The following is a 16,151-nucleotide window of genomic DNA, read 5'->3' on the forward strand; positions in this document are numbered from 1 at the left end:
ATCCCCATCCCCATCCCCAACGCACTCGCCGTTCCCGTCCCGCCGTCCTCAGGGCGTGAGCCCTCACTTTGCTGTGTGGCCCCGCGCAGAAGGTGGCCGCGTCTCTTCATGAGGGCGCCGAAGCCTTGTCCAGGCGGCTTCCTAGCCCCCGGCCTCCCCTCTCCCCCCACCCCCCGCACCTCGGGGGGGCTTAGATTTTCCCGAATCAGGTTTTCCCATTTTTTGACAAGTGTGTGGATGCCCACCGATAAGCAGGACATGGCCAGTTTGGGGGATCTGTGAGAGCGCTCCCCGCACACACACACTGAGAGCATGGCCATCAGCACCAGGCACATACGGCACAGGTGGGCTGAGCGCTGTGCAGCTCCATGTCCTCTGGGTGCAGTGTGGCTCCAGGGTGCTTTGTTGGTCACGCCTCATGCTGTAAAACCTGAAGATGGATGAAAACACAGAGAGGCATTTTCATCACCCATGTAACCCTCCCATGTTGGAGGTGCAGGTGTAGGGCGGTGTGCTCAAGCTCTGCAACTACAAGGTAGCTTCAAAATGGAGGCCGGATTCTTGCAGTGAGATACATGCAGCCTTGTGGCACAGCGCTGGTGAACAGGTCCGTGCTGGAGGTGGGTACGGGTGCGCAGCCGGTGGCTAGACGACTCCTGCTCAGCAGGCAGTGCTTTGGGCATGGCGCTGTGGGGCAGCTGCCAGGCCTCTGGGCCTCAGCACAGCCATGGCTTCAGCCGTGAGTGCAGACATCTCGAGGAGTGTCACGGAGAAGCGGGTAGCACGTAGCTGTGGTAAAAGCATAATTTTGAAAATTAGAGCTAAGATACTCAGACACGATTAGCTGATTTCATGCGCTCTGATTTCCACGTTCCCTGGCAGACCTGTCTCCATAAAGCCTCACGTCCTGAAAACAGATGTTCAGTGTTCTCGGGTACCCTGTACCGAGCACAAGATAAGAGAGACACTTGTACTCCAAGTGTGCGTGGTCTGGAAGTTGGGAAGTCCAGTGAGGCAAGGAGGGCAGTAACAGTCAGAATAGAATTGATATGTGGGATCTAAAAATCAAGGAAGGAATGTTCCTGCTGGACAATGCTTTGTCCTCCTGCTCTCCACATTGCTCAAGATAAATTCACAGAATTCCAGAGGTTTCATCTTACCAATATTGACTGCTGCTCAGGAGAATCACAAGGACATTATGCATCACCTGTGCTGGAGCTCTGACACTGTCAGGGGGAAAAAGGGAATTGTCCCTTGGATCTAAGCGGTGCAGAAGTGGGGAAGGCTGCAGCAGCATGGCTGGGACCTGGGGTTGGTTTGCCTGAGCCCGTGAACGTGCATAGTCTCGGCGCTCTGAGACAGAGGGGACCCTGCCTTCTCTCCCTTCTTGTGCATCAGTCTTTAAGGAAATCTTTGAGATTTCTTTCTTTGTTAACTGCCCTTCAGCAGGTGACTGAGGCAGGCTGTGCAAAGCTGAAGTTTCTCCTACATAAAGGTCTGGCAGTGCTCACTGCCACTGTGGGTGCCGGTGGGGATTGAAGAGGTCACAGAATAATGGTAAGAGCAAGTTCTCCTCTTAGTGTGGACTGTACTAATGTACTGTGCTGAGGCTTAGTCCTGAGTGCTGCTTCAGTACCCAGATGAGTTTTCCATCCTGTCATTTTTCCAGAAATGTCCAACCTCTCTTCCTGCCAGATTGCAGTGATTGTGAAGAGGGATGTCACAAGTGGATAAATCCCAAAATAGGTGGTAGTAGCAGTATTCAATTGTTTGCTGTTTGTTGTCCAACTGGATCTCCCACGCAGATGACGTAAAGCTGCAGTCAGGTTTGTGTAGGTCAGGCAGCAAAGGTCAGAGTAGCCCATCAGCTCTGTCTTCCTGAAGAGGAGCTGAGCAAAAATGCACTGGTTGCACTAAGATGCTTGAGAAGCATTGCAGCATCAGTCAGAAGGCACCACACTGGCCGCTCTTGGGGATGATCAGCACCTGTACTGACACCCAGCTTGAAAACCTGACAGCACCAGAAAGAGCAGGTCTGTGTACCACATCGGTGCACCGTGCTGAGAGGTGAGGCATGCATTCAGATAAATAAAACAAGGCTGGTTTGTAGCCCTCAGCTGTGTGCCATGGGATGAGGTCACAATGTTGGTCAGTGTCAGCTCCTGTGCCTGCTGGTGAGGTTTTGTCCGCAGCAGCACTTATCTGTCTTCTTCTGTGTTGGCTGGGGTGTGCTGACTGTCTGTCTGTGTGTCTGTCTGCTTGCCCCTAGGTGCAGCAGAGCTGGCAGCTGCCTGGGTGTGCCTGTCTCTCCTCCTCCACACATGGAGGATTTCCTCACGCATTCCAAATGTGTACGCTTGCAATGCTTTATTATTGTTATTATTCTGCAGCAGCCACATGCCTCATAGTGGTATTTTAGGATCTGTGACTCACTAAACCATAATTTCCTGCTCATGGCCTACCTGAAAAGAATTGTCTTGGTGGTGTCCCATTTGCAGCAGGGAGATGCGCTGCTGGATGAAACCGTAAATATGGAGAAAGATGCTGGGCACAGAGCCATGAGATCCTCCGACCTTCTGGTTGCAGTGGTTTGTCCCTGCCCAAGTGGTGATTAATTGACAGGCAGACATAGGGCAGATTCCTCACATTTCTGGACAGTGCTGTAAGGAACAGAGTGTGAGCTAAGCAGGCAGAGCACCTGTCTTTATGGCTGCACTGTTCTAGCTGGGTGTGAATTTGCTGTATCATTTCTGTTGTCGGTTAGATTTTTACCAATTACAACTTTTAGGGCCGCTATGAGATCTCAAATCTAAATAGCAAAATCATAGAATGGAATCATAGAATCATTTGAGTTGGAAGGGGCCCTTAAAGGCCATCTAGCCTTTAATGAACAAGACACTTCTTGTCCGTGCACTGACTTTGATGAGACTGGTGGTGGTGGGAGAGTTGTCCCACCAAGTCCTTATGGACAGCTGGAGAGGCAAACCAGAAGTCTCGCAATTCCCCAGATGAACCCAAACCAGGTTGTGATGAAAATGGTGCCGAGTCCCTGTGAATGGGAGAAGAGATTCCTGCCTGCCGCCATTCAGCTGGAAAGAGAATACCCAGGCTGCCCTCAGCCTCCAGCACGCACAGCTGCTGCTGCTAAAGTCTGTCACCAGCTTAGTCAATCATCCATTATTTATTTCCAAATCATATGTAAAGCTCTGCACCACAGCCTTTAGTCTACCTATGGGGAAAAGAAGAGACGAAGCTTCTGAAAGACCTGGGAAAACAAAGGCAGAGAAGCCTCTGAAATTCTTTGCTTGGGAGATTGTCACATGTAGTTACATCTAAATAGAGGAAAGGGAAATAAAATCATATGCAAGAAGGGGTTGCCACCTCGGTGCATATTCCTTTGATCTCTCCGTGTTGTTTGTTGCAGTTGATTTCTTTTAGCACTGGAGCTCCTTTGTTTACAAGTGTTCCTAAGACACAAAGCGCTTTGCTCGTCGCGTCCCTCGTGCACGTTTCCCTGCAGCCTGGGCCGTGTGTGCGGCTGGTCACCAGTCCCTGCTGCCTGCCTGCTGGAGAGAGGGCTCCTGGCACCAAGGAAGAGCAGTCAACAGAGATGTTTGCAAGCAAACAAGAGCATCTTTGTGACAAGCCATTCGTTAGGCATGTGAATGAGCAGCGTCTTTGTCACAGAAATAGTTGCTAGTAAAAAGCATTAAGAGGTATACGGTAAAACAGAACAGCTGCTCAGAGTGAGGATGAGTGTTCCAGACTGCTTTTAATGTACTGGATTCCTTCATTTTCATAAAGATGATGGCAGGGTGCTGCCTGAGAGCCTTGGCTCTGGAGGCCAGATCAAACCCATGTCATCATTCTGAGTGGTTTTCTTTGCATTTTAATTGAGTTCTCTGATCTGTAGAACTGTTCGGTTGCACCAGAAGGGAAGAGAATGTTGCCATGAAATTTGAGAAACCCTTTTAGTCTCTTAGCATCTATGGTGACAAGGCCACCTGCAGGCTGCAGTCACAGTCTGTTGGGCCATCCCTGGAGCTCTGGGAGAGCTCCTGCACTGAGCTCAGACCAAACTGGAGGGCAGTGAGGTTTTTCCTCTGTTGTGTGCAAAAAGAGTAGATTCGTGGAAAAAAATACATCTTCCTTAGCAGGCAGGTACTGCGAATTACAAAGTAATGCCTGTGTCTTTCGCCTCTCATTTTTCCTTTACCTTATCTACCAGCATCCAAGACTGTCCTAGTTCCAAAGGTACATCTACACCACACAAAAGAGCACAGTGAGGGGCTTTTGAATTAGCAGTGACCTAGATCTGAGCTCAGAACAAAGGTTTCCCGAGACCCTATGGAAGGAAGCAGACACTCTCTGCTAGCCCAGCTGTTGCTGCCCCGGGAAGATGCAGGACTGCTCCATGTTATACCACAGCATCAAGGACTGTGTCTCCATGCATCAGCCTCCTGGTGTCGCTAGCAGGGCACCTGCTCATGCCCTTCCTGAAGGTGAAGTCTCGTTCCCAGACTGCTGAAGCACTGCACATTGTACAGTATTAATGGGGAATAAGGGACTGCCCAGGTGAAAGGCAGGCAGCTCCAGGCTGGTGAGGATCATGGCACTGGAGGAGGTGTATTGGAGGACACTCACTTTCAAATCTGTACAGGAGCAAGGAGGAAGTCAGCCAAGTATGAGTCAAGCCTAATAGTGTGCAAGTATAACTGGATCTTGGATTATTGAACAACATAAAAAGCATCCCAAAATCCACTGATGCCCTGTGTATCCCACATGGCTGGCACTCAGAAGAGACATGCTGCTCTGGTTACACACCCTGCTCACACACCCTGCTCACACCTGCAGGATCAGACAGAGGTTGCAACCACTTTCCAGGACAAGTGTGCATTTTTCATAACTCGCCAGTTACTAACATAACCAACACCAGAACCACTGGGCTTACTTTGCACGTATGGCTGTAACTCTCATTCAGCTGCATTCTTCCACAATAACATGTAGTCAGGATCAAGTATGCATCCAATTACACGTAGGCTTAAAGAAACGTCCCTCTCAGCTCGATGGTTCAACCCTATCACTGTTTATGAGATTAAAAATGAAGAGTGGGATCAAATGGGGACATCTGTGCTTCTAATCACTTACAGCTTACTCACCTTACAGCTGAACTGCAGGAGGAAAGCTGTGAGCACTCATTTCACAGAGCAAGCAGACCTGCGAGGAGAGCTCAGGGTCTCTGAGACCCATCCCAGCAACATGTGAAGGAGTTAAGATCTCTCAACAAGCAGTGGTCTCTGGAAAGTTTCTGGTTTGGCTAAGCCTTTGAAAACCAGGGCTTCTGTGAGTGGTCTCAGTGTGGCATCTAGTTTTATTGTTCTCTGTCAAGATGGAGGTACAGTAGTTGGCCACTTTGTCGTGCCTGATTGTGAGCAGAATGCTGTTCTCTGGACAGGACATCAGTGTACTGAGCACAGCTGGCTGGAGTGATGGCAGCAGGAAGGGCTGTGTGGTTCTCCTGCCCATTCTCACATGCCTCTGCAAATCGTGGTGACCAGGCGGGCAGCCTTGAGGAAGCACAGGCTGACTCAGGGTGTGTGGTCAGCGATGCAGTAAATGCTGCTCTCTGCTAAGTGAGCACTTAGCCGCTCCACTGGTGCATCGGGAGGCCCTGCCTTTCAGCCAGCTGTGCTATCTTTGGAAGAGGTGAGATGAAGGTGTTTCACTCTCCTGACCTTTAATGCTCTTGTGCTGTTACTGAGTTTGGAATGTCGGCTGCAGGTCCTGGGTCAAATTTCGGTGCAAATGCATTCCCATTTACTTTTCCAGTTGGATGTACTTAGACTGCTTGCTGTTCTCTCTGTCTGAACGTGCAGAGGGTGCTGCAGTACACAGCTGAGCAGATGGATCCTTTCGTCCCAGAGACAGATCCATGGCCGAGCACAGGGATTCTTCTGTCTACAGACATGCTTGAGTGCAAGCTGCAGTGTAAACTGGAGATCTTGGCCATTTTGCACATGGGTGGCTGATCTGCTCACAAGAAAGCAGAAATAGGGAGATAGGCTCTAAAAAAAAGAATGCTTCTTGCTGTATCCCCAACATTCATCATCCTTTAGCAGCATGTGGGGTTTTCCTGAGGACACACAATCCCAGATTTGCTAGAAATAAATTTGTGAGCTCTGGTGAGCGCAAAGCCCCAGACAGCATGGTTGCAGGCTTACCATCTGTGCGTTACTCTAGGCCTGTAGTTCACATTGCGGGGTTCTCAGCTTTGTTCTTTTGTTGCAAAAATGGTTCTGTTCCCACCGAGGCAGCTTTTCAGGCCAGATCCATCTCCCAGGACACTGCAGTGATGGAAGGTAGCCAGTACAGTGTGGTATCAGTATAATCCTGTGTGCAGTGCAGTGGTAGCTTAAATGAGCCTTAAGTGAAGAAACATCATTGATTCATCCTGCAGAGAGAAGAGAAGTTCTAGTGAGCTTGGGTTTATGCAGAGCTTTCAGACTCATTCAGAGGAGCCACGTGAGGCTGCAAATATGAGGTCCCAAGTGTAGACATGTAGAGATTAGCACTATCACTGCTTAATCGAAGGTCACTGAGGATTTCACTGCTGAAATTTAGCATTTATATGGTGAATCCTGCAACACACTGCTTTGCATTGTAATACTGATTTTAAAGGTATTTATTTTCCTGTAAGCTGTTGAGCACAGTTGATATTAGCTGTATCACCCCAAGGAGAGTCTGAAGAGCAGCTTTTATGGCCCTGCTTGTCTGAGCCCAGCTGTCACTATAATGTCTTAGCCTGGAGCAGCAATGTCCTGGCAGCTCAGGAAAAGGCGGCTTTCTGTTGAAGAGATTATGGCTGCTCTCTTGGCTTTTGAATTTTCTCTCATGTTTTGAGATTTGTCCTTGTTCCTGCCTGTCCTGTGCCTACTGGTCAGAATAAGCCAGGTAAAGCAAGGTAGTTTCAATGCAGCAGTTCCAAATTTCTCAAGAAAAAGAGGACAGTTTTAAGCTACATTTGTGATCCTCTTTCCTTACTCTACACTCACCTTGGAGGATCAGAGTATAAAAGTCATTGCATAGTACAGCACATGCTGTCAAAGAGATGTGGGAAGTTTCTGCTATAAGTATCTCAAGCTGGAAATTCCTTTGTCTTGGACTGCAGCTATGAGCTTCCTGTCTTCATACATCAATAACATCTCTTCCTTCATAATGTCATATGTAAAAATTCTACTATATACGACTCCTACTAAAACCAGAGATATAGTCCTGATGTATGTTGAAAGTGGAAGATGAAAGTAATTTTTTTCTGCAGTCCAGTGCTTATTTAAAATACTGCATGGTGTCAAGACAAGCAGCAGTTAAATACTAGTTAGGGAAAAGAGCAAATATATTTTCTGCAAGGATTTTGAAAACAGAGAATCAGTGGTGTCAAGAGTAGCAGATGCCCCAGAGAAGGAACTCTGAAATCAGAAGCAGTGAGAATAAGAAAGAACAAAAATAGTATGGAAAAAGGAAAAGATGAAGGAAAGAGGTGTCTTGGATGAGGAAGTAAAAGGAAAATGCTACAGTAGAAACAGTGCTTTTTCATGTCAGAGAGGAAGCAATGGCTGCTTGAAGATGGAGCTGGTGCAACTTCTTGAAAGCTGAACTGATGGCTGGAACCTGTGTGAAGAAAATTTCTAAAGCAGGGCCACAGCAGCACAGCTGTGAGGAAGCAAACCTGAACGGCAGTGGCAGTGAAAAATCCTTGCTGAGTTGTAAAGAGGCAAAGTGTGCAAAACCCTTTGATCTGTCTGGTAGCATTTGGTAACCAGACAACTGTTCTCTGGAGATGCCAATTTAATCCTAAATTAATTAAATTTAAAAAAAAAAAAGTTCCAACCTTTTTTGTTGTAATCCCTCTGGTAGGAATAGTGAGCAGGATTTCTGAGACCTGAGTCACTGTGTTCTTCAGATAAATCTGTGAAATTACATGAGATGATTGTTTTCCAGTCTGTACCAGAGGTGGATTGTAGTCAAGAGTACAAAGGCACGGATCACCACTAAAAAAAAGATACGTGCTATTCCCAAATGAGTAGCCAAATGTGCCAAGATGGGCACAGTGGAGAGGTGGCTAAGGAGAAAACCAGTTTTCTAAATGGGCACAAATAGTATTAGAGTCTGAAAGGAACTTTGATTGCCTTTTTGGAAAAGCATGAATGCATGCAAGCTGAAGTACAGAATACCTAATCTTTTCTACTGCATTTGTTCTGCAGTAGCAGAATAACAAAAGCACAGTAATAGCAGTCCTTTAGTTCCACCACATCTGGTACTGAACCCATGCAGAGAATAGAGTAGTGTGCAGCTTGATTGTTCATTACTGTGGCTTCATCTGCTCCAGCTAAAGTCAGGAAGACACAACTTCCATAAAGATGGACTTGCAAAATCCTTCTTGCATAAATTCAGAGGACTGTGCACATAACAGTGAAGTATGTGGCCATATGGGACAGATTTTCTTGGCGCTTGTCAGCAAATCTGCCAAGTCTGCAGCTTTCTAGGTTTTCATCGTGCTGAGGTCAGATGCAGTGTATGAGGAATTCATCTGAAACCAGAAGGTAAGCCAAGAACAGGCCTGACATCAAAATGTGACCTTGTCTTGTTCTCATTATTCTCATAACTTATATTAGCCAAATATATATTGACTGAACAGAGAGAAAATCAATACTTTTCCTCCAAAATGAAAATATCTACATTAATGAAGATTATAATATTGCTCATACGACCTCCTTAATATTTATAATGCAGATAGGTAGGGCTGTTTTCGCTCTAGTCAAATCAAAAGATCAAAAGGTAAACAGCGTCACAAAAAACCCCAACAAGCTGACGATAGGCAATGGGTGTTTTGGATTTGTCATTTTTCAGCACACAACTGGAACTTTGTTTGCAAGCAGTAATATTGCTTAATGTTCTCCATTTCATGTTCACAGTTTTGAAAGCAAGAATGAGCTATTGCAGTCATCTGTTCTAATCTCCTCTGTAAAACAGGTAATGTAATCTTAACTGGTGGTCTGTGATTACAGTTTCTTATTTTTATTTGACTCTGAAATTTATTTATGAAGACATTGGGACTTAAAATCTTCCAGGGTTTTTGATGGTTTATTCCAGGGGCTGATTACCGTCATTATTTTGTCTTACCAAGCCTGTCTTCTTTCAGCTTCTAATCATCAGATCTTGATGTATTTTTTTCTTCTGCTAGATTGCACAGGCGGCTACTGTAACAAAAAAAAATCTTTTGTCTTGACAGCTATTTGTCGATTTATTGTGGCCTGTTCTTGGTGAAGCTGAATAGACCAAGTTACAATAATCCTTTGCTGAAAACAGAGGTTTTCAAAAGTACTCATCAGTTCTATGGCTCTTTTCTGAACTCTTTCTTAAATACCTCAAAAGTGCAGACACTGGAACTAAACTCTGTTGTCACCTGTAATTTCTTTATTCCCCAGTTCTGCCCAATAAGCCTCACTTCAAAATCAGGTATTATACTCACCTTTTAAAACATAACCGACTCATTCATTTATTTCCTTTTAAGTTTTCTAAAATTTTCATGGCATCTGGAGTTTTTCCAGGGAAACACATTTCCGTGGAGGTCAGCTTCACTGACTAAATAACAGATTATAGAAGAACAATATTAGAATGTCCTCTGTGTGAAGACACTGTCATCTACTGTCATTTTTTGCATTTGGTAAATGAAATATTTTTTTTGTTTCACCAGACCTGGATAGTGCTGATTTTTGCATTCTGATTTTTTAAAGTTAGAATTTCAGAAAGGACAAACACAAATGCCATGCCATATACATGTGGTAAATAAGACTGATCTCAGCCAATCTCTCAGCCAATTTTGCCTGGTAAGATTTATTTTGTAACAAACCAAGCTACCTGGTATTGACCATGCCTCTGTTTGCTTCTCTGATTCCAACTCCTGTTAACGAACTCCTCATTCTATTGGGATCAGGGTCAATTTAACTAGTCTGGAGTCACTTTGGTATTTATGTCAGCCCTTTTTAACATTAGACAAGAAAGACTATTTTTCAGTATCCAGACACTGGAAATTCTAGAAGGTCTCAGAAAAAAAAGGAAAAAAAAGATCAATACTAGAAGCCCTAGTAGCTCTTAAGTCAACTCCTGTAATAATCTCTTTTGATACCTTGGAGAGTAATGAAATCAGACAGGAAGCAACACAGGCTTATACCATAAAATACTTGTTAGGACTTGGCACTGTGGCAGTGAGTCAAAATACTATTATCAAAGGTATGACTTGGAAACTTACATTCATTTTTGATTCTCAGACTGGTGGTGCCTACTGAAATGATCTGATTTCTACAGTTCCAGCCATTTGTGTGTGTTTCAGCTACATGGTACCAAAGCTTTAAAATGAAAAGGCAAGTCATTTCAGTGACTTCAGAGAGTTTCTGCAATATGTGGAAATATTTATTATTTAGGTGCATAGGATGGGCAGGGTCTGTGTGAGTAATAACTTCAGTGTGCAGATTTCATTTAATTCATAATCCACTGGTTTTCAATCAAGGACTGTTTGCATGTGAGAATCAGGCAAGAAAAGTCTCTTGTTGGGCTGCTGTCTCTCTTTTGGAAGTTGTAGAATTATTGAAGTGTTGCCATCACAATTGAGAAACACCAGTACTGAAAAATGTAGAGCAGTTAGAAGAATAAACTGTGCTTGACCTTATTAGCAGTATCACTCATTTTGTACTGCAAGGCTTTGGGGCTGGTGGGAATTGAGCCAGTCTGCTGGGAGCCATGGGATATGGCGCAACTGTCTTCTGGTTGTTTACTTGCTAACTCATTTAATTAGTTTAGTTTCTTGATTATTCCTCTTTCTGCTTAAGTGCTGTTGCTGAAATAACTCGTATATATGTGTGTATATATACATATACTGGGGGACGCAATCTAGGTCAGGTGACAGAGGCACAAGGTTGAAGCCCAGCCTCTTATCAGCACCTCTATGGATCTCAACCAAATTAATTTCCCCACCTCCCTCCCCTGAGTCACAGTTTTCCCAACAGACCCAACCCCTCTTACACATCCCGTGGCCACCTACTGGGATGAGGATTCTCAGATGAATCCAGTACAGGACACTTGGAATACGGTCCAAAACCAATGTATAAAGCTACCTTATAAATGTGTAATGTGTTTTTAACATTTTTCTAGTGAGTGAGGGAATGAAGAGATGACAGGCACGGGCAAACTTGCCTCTAACTATTTACCGTATGCATTAAGAGGGTTTTAAAGTTATGATGGATGCTGAAATGAGATATTTGAGCTGCATTAAGGATACAGAAATTGATACAATCACTTAGTGTTCTGCTCACATTACAAATGGGATCGTTATAGAAGACATAGTCTTCTATAGATTGAAGGAGAGCAGGTCACTTTTATATCACAATAAGTATTTTATGAAATAGTTGACTTGTGTAGACTGACTGAATAAGCTGCAAAGTCTTTGTAGCTTCACAGATGAATTTTAAATTGTATTTGGGAGATGATATTCTGATGTAGCCTTGGGCTAATAAATCCAAGGCTTATCTGTCCAACCAGCTGAGGTCTCAGGGTTACAGAAATGAGGAAGGCAGCTCCTGGAAAGGACTAGATTCTGCGTGTTGCTAAGACAAAAGACAAGCATTGAAAATTGGTATGGGAGATGATATGGTTAGTATTTAGAAAAACAAGTGCCCTCTGTGGTCACTTCCACTCCATCAGTGGTGAAACGTAGTCAGGCTTCAGAAAAATAGTATTCACAAGTGCAAAAGTCAGTGTGTCCTGATTTGAGAGGCCTGAGATCTTTGGAGTGTAAAGCAAGAATTTACAGCATTCAATATGTTCTGTAGATGGATTGAAAGAGTTTTTAAAATATACTGATAAACTTGATAAATAATGACTATGGAGGATAAGCAGAGATATGAATTTTAACAAATAAGAATCATACAGATAGAGAAATGTGTGATGACTACAGCTCTCCATGTCCACTTTTGTAAATGTTCAAAGACGCAGGAGACATTTGATCTGCCATAAAAGCCACTGTGGATGAGAAAGTAGAAACCCACGAGTAATACAGAAAATCAGGCTACAGCTTCTGTATCCTTGATACTTGCCTGAGATATAGTAAGAAAAAAATGGTTTTTCTGCCCAGAATGAAGTCCAAATTTCCTCTCAAATGCTAGTAAGTCATAAGCTATACAATGTTTCTCTCTTTTCCTTTTAGGAAAGAATGATCATATTGAGCTGTACAGCTAGATAATATGCAAAGAAAAGATACTCCAGCCAACACAGAGCTTGAGTTTGAAGGACGTTTCTTTCACCACAGCTCTGATAAGGGTATACAAAGAGAAAGCTATTCATTTAGCTTAACCTCCCCTAAATCCAAATCCTGTTATAACTTGGAAACAGAAAAGTCATGATTGAGAGATTTGATAAAGAGATGGACAAGAGTTAACAGTATATTATGGGGCTGGGTGAAGAAGGCAGTAGAGATCGGTCGGCTCATGATGTCCTTTTTCAGTACAGAGCCCAGGCTGACTATGCTAGGAATGGACTCCACTGTGCTATTAGATGCAGTGCCTGATACGTGAACAAGACACATTGCTAAAAATCTGTTCTGCACCGGGGAAAGCTGTCCTGGAGAGACAGCCCTATTGATGGAGGTATTCATTGCCCTGCTCTACCTTCTGTTTCTTCAGATGACAGTCTACACTTCATGGCACTGAATCAAGCTATGAAGGTCAGTCATGTGCTGTATTTCTGCTGGTAAATGTTAATTTTGGACAGATTTGTAGGACATTTAACAGGTCTGTATTCATCTCCTGATGTTCCTATTATCATTATTTATCGCTGGAGCATGAAAGCTTTAGCGTCCCAGCAGAGCCCCAGTGTGCTAAGTACTATAGGAACGCATGCCCAGCTTTGCTTTTTTGGCTTCACTCCAGTAGATCAGCTATACTTGTGCGTTTCCTGCTCTGCCATCTTGACTTTTTCTTCTTCAGCAACGGAGATATTTAAAACACTGGAGAAAGGGGAGCAGAGGAGATGATCACTTAAGATCTTTTGCTGTAAACGTTCCTGCTCCATTTTCCATTGCACTGACAGAAAAACACGACCAATTCTTTGCTAGATGCACAGCTATCGCAGTGTATTGTCTAAGCTGCCACATCCCTACAGATTTTAATGCAGGGTGCCAAGCAGTGAGGTGCTGTGGTATTTTCAGTTATACAGATTAAGCTTTGGTATAAGAGAAGGTTTGTGTTTGCTTGGAGTACATGGTGAATCTAAGTGCTGAGAGCTTAATTAATTAATTAAACCTACCCTTTCCTATTGAAGTCTTATGCCAAGTACCTATTGACACACCACACTTGGCTGATGTGGTTGAGTGAATATCCCCAGATGAAAGTTTCTCTTATGTGCAGAGTATCATCTTGCCAAACAAGAGCACCTCCAGCATTGTATGTTATGAGGGCAGGGTCACACCTTCTGGTTCTGCGATGTGGCACAGCAAGACTAGTATCTCATTCTCTGATGGTGGAAAATGCAGCACCAGCATGATGGTTTGATATTTTTTTGATACCAAAGAGATTGACCTTGCCTCTTTGGGATATATTGAAGCCAAATATGAGATTATCTATTTGAAAAGGAAAATTCACCATTTTTTTTAAATGCAGCCTATGATGGGGAGTATGTTACTTCTGCAATAGAAGGGATGGATGCTCCTGAGAATGAGATTTCTCCACAAATTGCATTCCAGAACTATTTGAACAGACTTCTCCAGTAAACTCCTGCCCTGCTGTGCCACCAGTATACTGACCTGGAAGTTTGCTCTGCCCTAAGCAGAATCCAGTTACCTGGCAAAGAAATCCTCTATAGTGCAGTACAGTGAAAGAAGAGGAAGGAACACTTTATTATAGCTCATACAATTCTTTTTTTTTTTCACAGGCCTAGCAAAAACATGAGTTCCCCACCTTCCATTAGCTCAGCCACTAGTATTAACTCATTCAATCTCGGCCCAGGGAGAGCAGTCCCTGCCACGCTGAGATGCTGAGCTGAACATTTTTTTCTGTTTTCTCCAGGTCTTAGAATCAATGTATGATGTAACCTGCTTCACGCCCTTGCCTGTTGTGCTGCCCAGCCCCACTGCAAACTCAATGCCTTCCTGTGTGGGTCTGGAGATCTCATGGCAGGGAGCTGGAGCCAAGTGGGTCTGAGGGGATGCAAGCAAGTGAAGTCAACTGCTCAACCTGTTCATCCAAACAGAAAAGATTGTTAGCAGTGACTCTAGCCCTATTAAGTTTAAAAAAAAAAACAACACAACAACATAGCCTGAGATCAATATTTGAGTGACTTCTCTGTCTTCAGTGTTGGGCAGTGTGAAAGCACAGGTGAAGAAGCAACACATCAGTCAGGACAGAAACAATGTTTTTTATTGCGACCTGCAGGGGGAAACATGTAAAATTACAGGGAAGGAAGCACAGGTGTTAGGGTTACCAGGCAACCACAGTATTAAAAATAATGTGACAGGAAAGCAGGGAAGAAGAGACCCAACCAGATAGCTGCCTGGCCAATTAGGTGCCTGAGTCAATGATGAAGTGAGTACATTAGGATTTCATGGCAGGTGAAGAAATCTGAGGAAGACAGAAGCTGAAGAGAAAAAAATGTATGTCACTAAATGGACAGAGCAGAGATGAGAATTATTGTCACTGGAATAAAACCCTCTATTTTAATTATTATAAAGCTTGGAGTTGTACAAGCAGAAAGATGATGAGAAGTTCCATTTGTGATCTGCCTCTGATATTTCTGGTTTGATTTTTCAGCTCTTTCAAAACAATGAAATTAAGCTTTTCTTTTGCACTTCCTGATCTGGTCAGCCTGCCCTGTTCTGCTTCCTCCCACTGGGCTGCACTGAACACTGCCACTGTGCAGCACAGGGCTCGCTGCCAACCAAGCCCCGGTTTTGACAGAGAGTACAGTTAACCAGGAAAACACATCCTGATTTTGTTCTTCACAGTGGAGACACTTATTTTTCTCAGACCTTCTTTCAGATCAGCCAGATGCCTGACTAAAGACATAAAAAGGACTTCACAATTTGGCCACATTTATACATTTATAAAGCACTGCAAAACAATGGCATTCAAGGCCTACTGAAAGATATTCTGTAATTGCTACGTAGTGTGGTGCGGAGACTGTGGCTATTTCTAGCATGTGCAGTACAGAGGCTCCGCGGGTGGGCGATTGCTTTGCCTTCCTTCCCCCCCCTGCCCTTGGTTCAGTGGCTTTGAGCAGGGTCAGGATTCTGCTCCTGGGCTCAGAACTGCTTGGTGGAAATGGGGTATCAATGAAATACCAGCTGGCTGCAAAGCCAATGAACGGATCCAACTTGGAGGCTGAGCAGCAGTTGCCTGATAGATCATCCTGCCTCTCGGTGGACACCTCTGTTTGTCTCCAAACCTGTGCATCTCAGAGGACGTAGAACAACTTCTGGGGTCATGCATGTGTCCCATTTGCTCCAAGGAGGTGATCCCACATCTGCAGATTGTACTTGTTGCCTTCTTCTCTAGTGAGCTTCAGTGCCGACAATGTCAATCCAGCAGCAGAGATACTACTATTATAAATGTCTGCAGAAACAAAAAGGGCAGCATCCTGACTTTCGGTGATGCATTAATAAGAGATCACGTGCCAGATGACATAGCTGGAGCTTCTTTGCTTGAGATCTCATTTCCTCTCCTGCCTGCAGTCATAGCAGCCATGTGGCATCCTGACATTTCTTCTTTATTAACTTCTTGATAGATAGCCTTTTGGGATTTATTAGGAGATTAATAGTTTTCAAGAAGCTTTTAGGATATTACCAAGGTTTTATCTTTTTTTTTTTTTCCCCTGTACCTTTAAACATGTGACTCAATAAAGCAATGTGAGATGCTCTGAGGATGCTGGGAGCAGTGCTCTTCTCAACAGGCTCAGGCTCCTGCTGCTTGCAGCAGTGAGCTGATAGCAAAAAGGGGAACCCAGTTCTGAAGAGGGCACCAGCTGCAGCCATCGTGGCAGCCTCTTCAGTTAGATCTTCCCTGTGGCATTTTTCCAGTAGGAAAAAAAAAGATCACACAAGCCTGGCT

The 16,151-nt window shown here is 44.3% G+C and overlaps 1 protein-coding gene across 1 annotated transcript in view; it reads left to right on the forward strand.

Annotated features, from left to right (window-relative positions):
• The window catches only part of MED6 (mediator complex subunit 6), a 27,913-nt gene that overhangs the window by 1,378 nt on the left and 10,384 nt on the right, over nt 1–16,151 (forward strand). The window lies entirely within an intron of this gene.

This window comes from Meleagris gallopavo, chromosome 5 (genome assembly GCF_000146605.3).
Source record: "Meleagris gallopavo isolate NT-WF06-2002-E0010 breed Aviagen turkey brand Nicholas breeding stock chromosome 5, Turkey_5.1, whole genome shotgun sequence".
Classification (NCBI taxonomy): domain Eukaryota; kingdom Metazoa; phylum Chordata; class Aves; order Galliformes; family Phasianidae; genus Meleagris; species Meleagris gallopavo.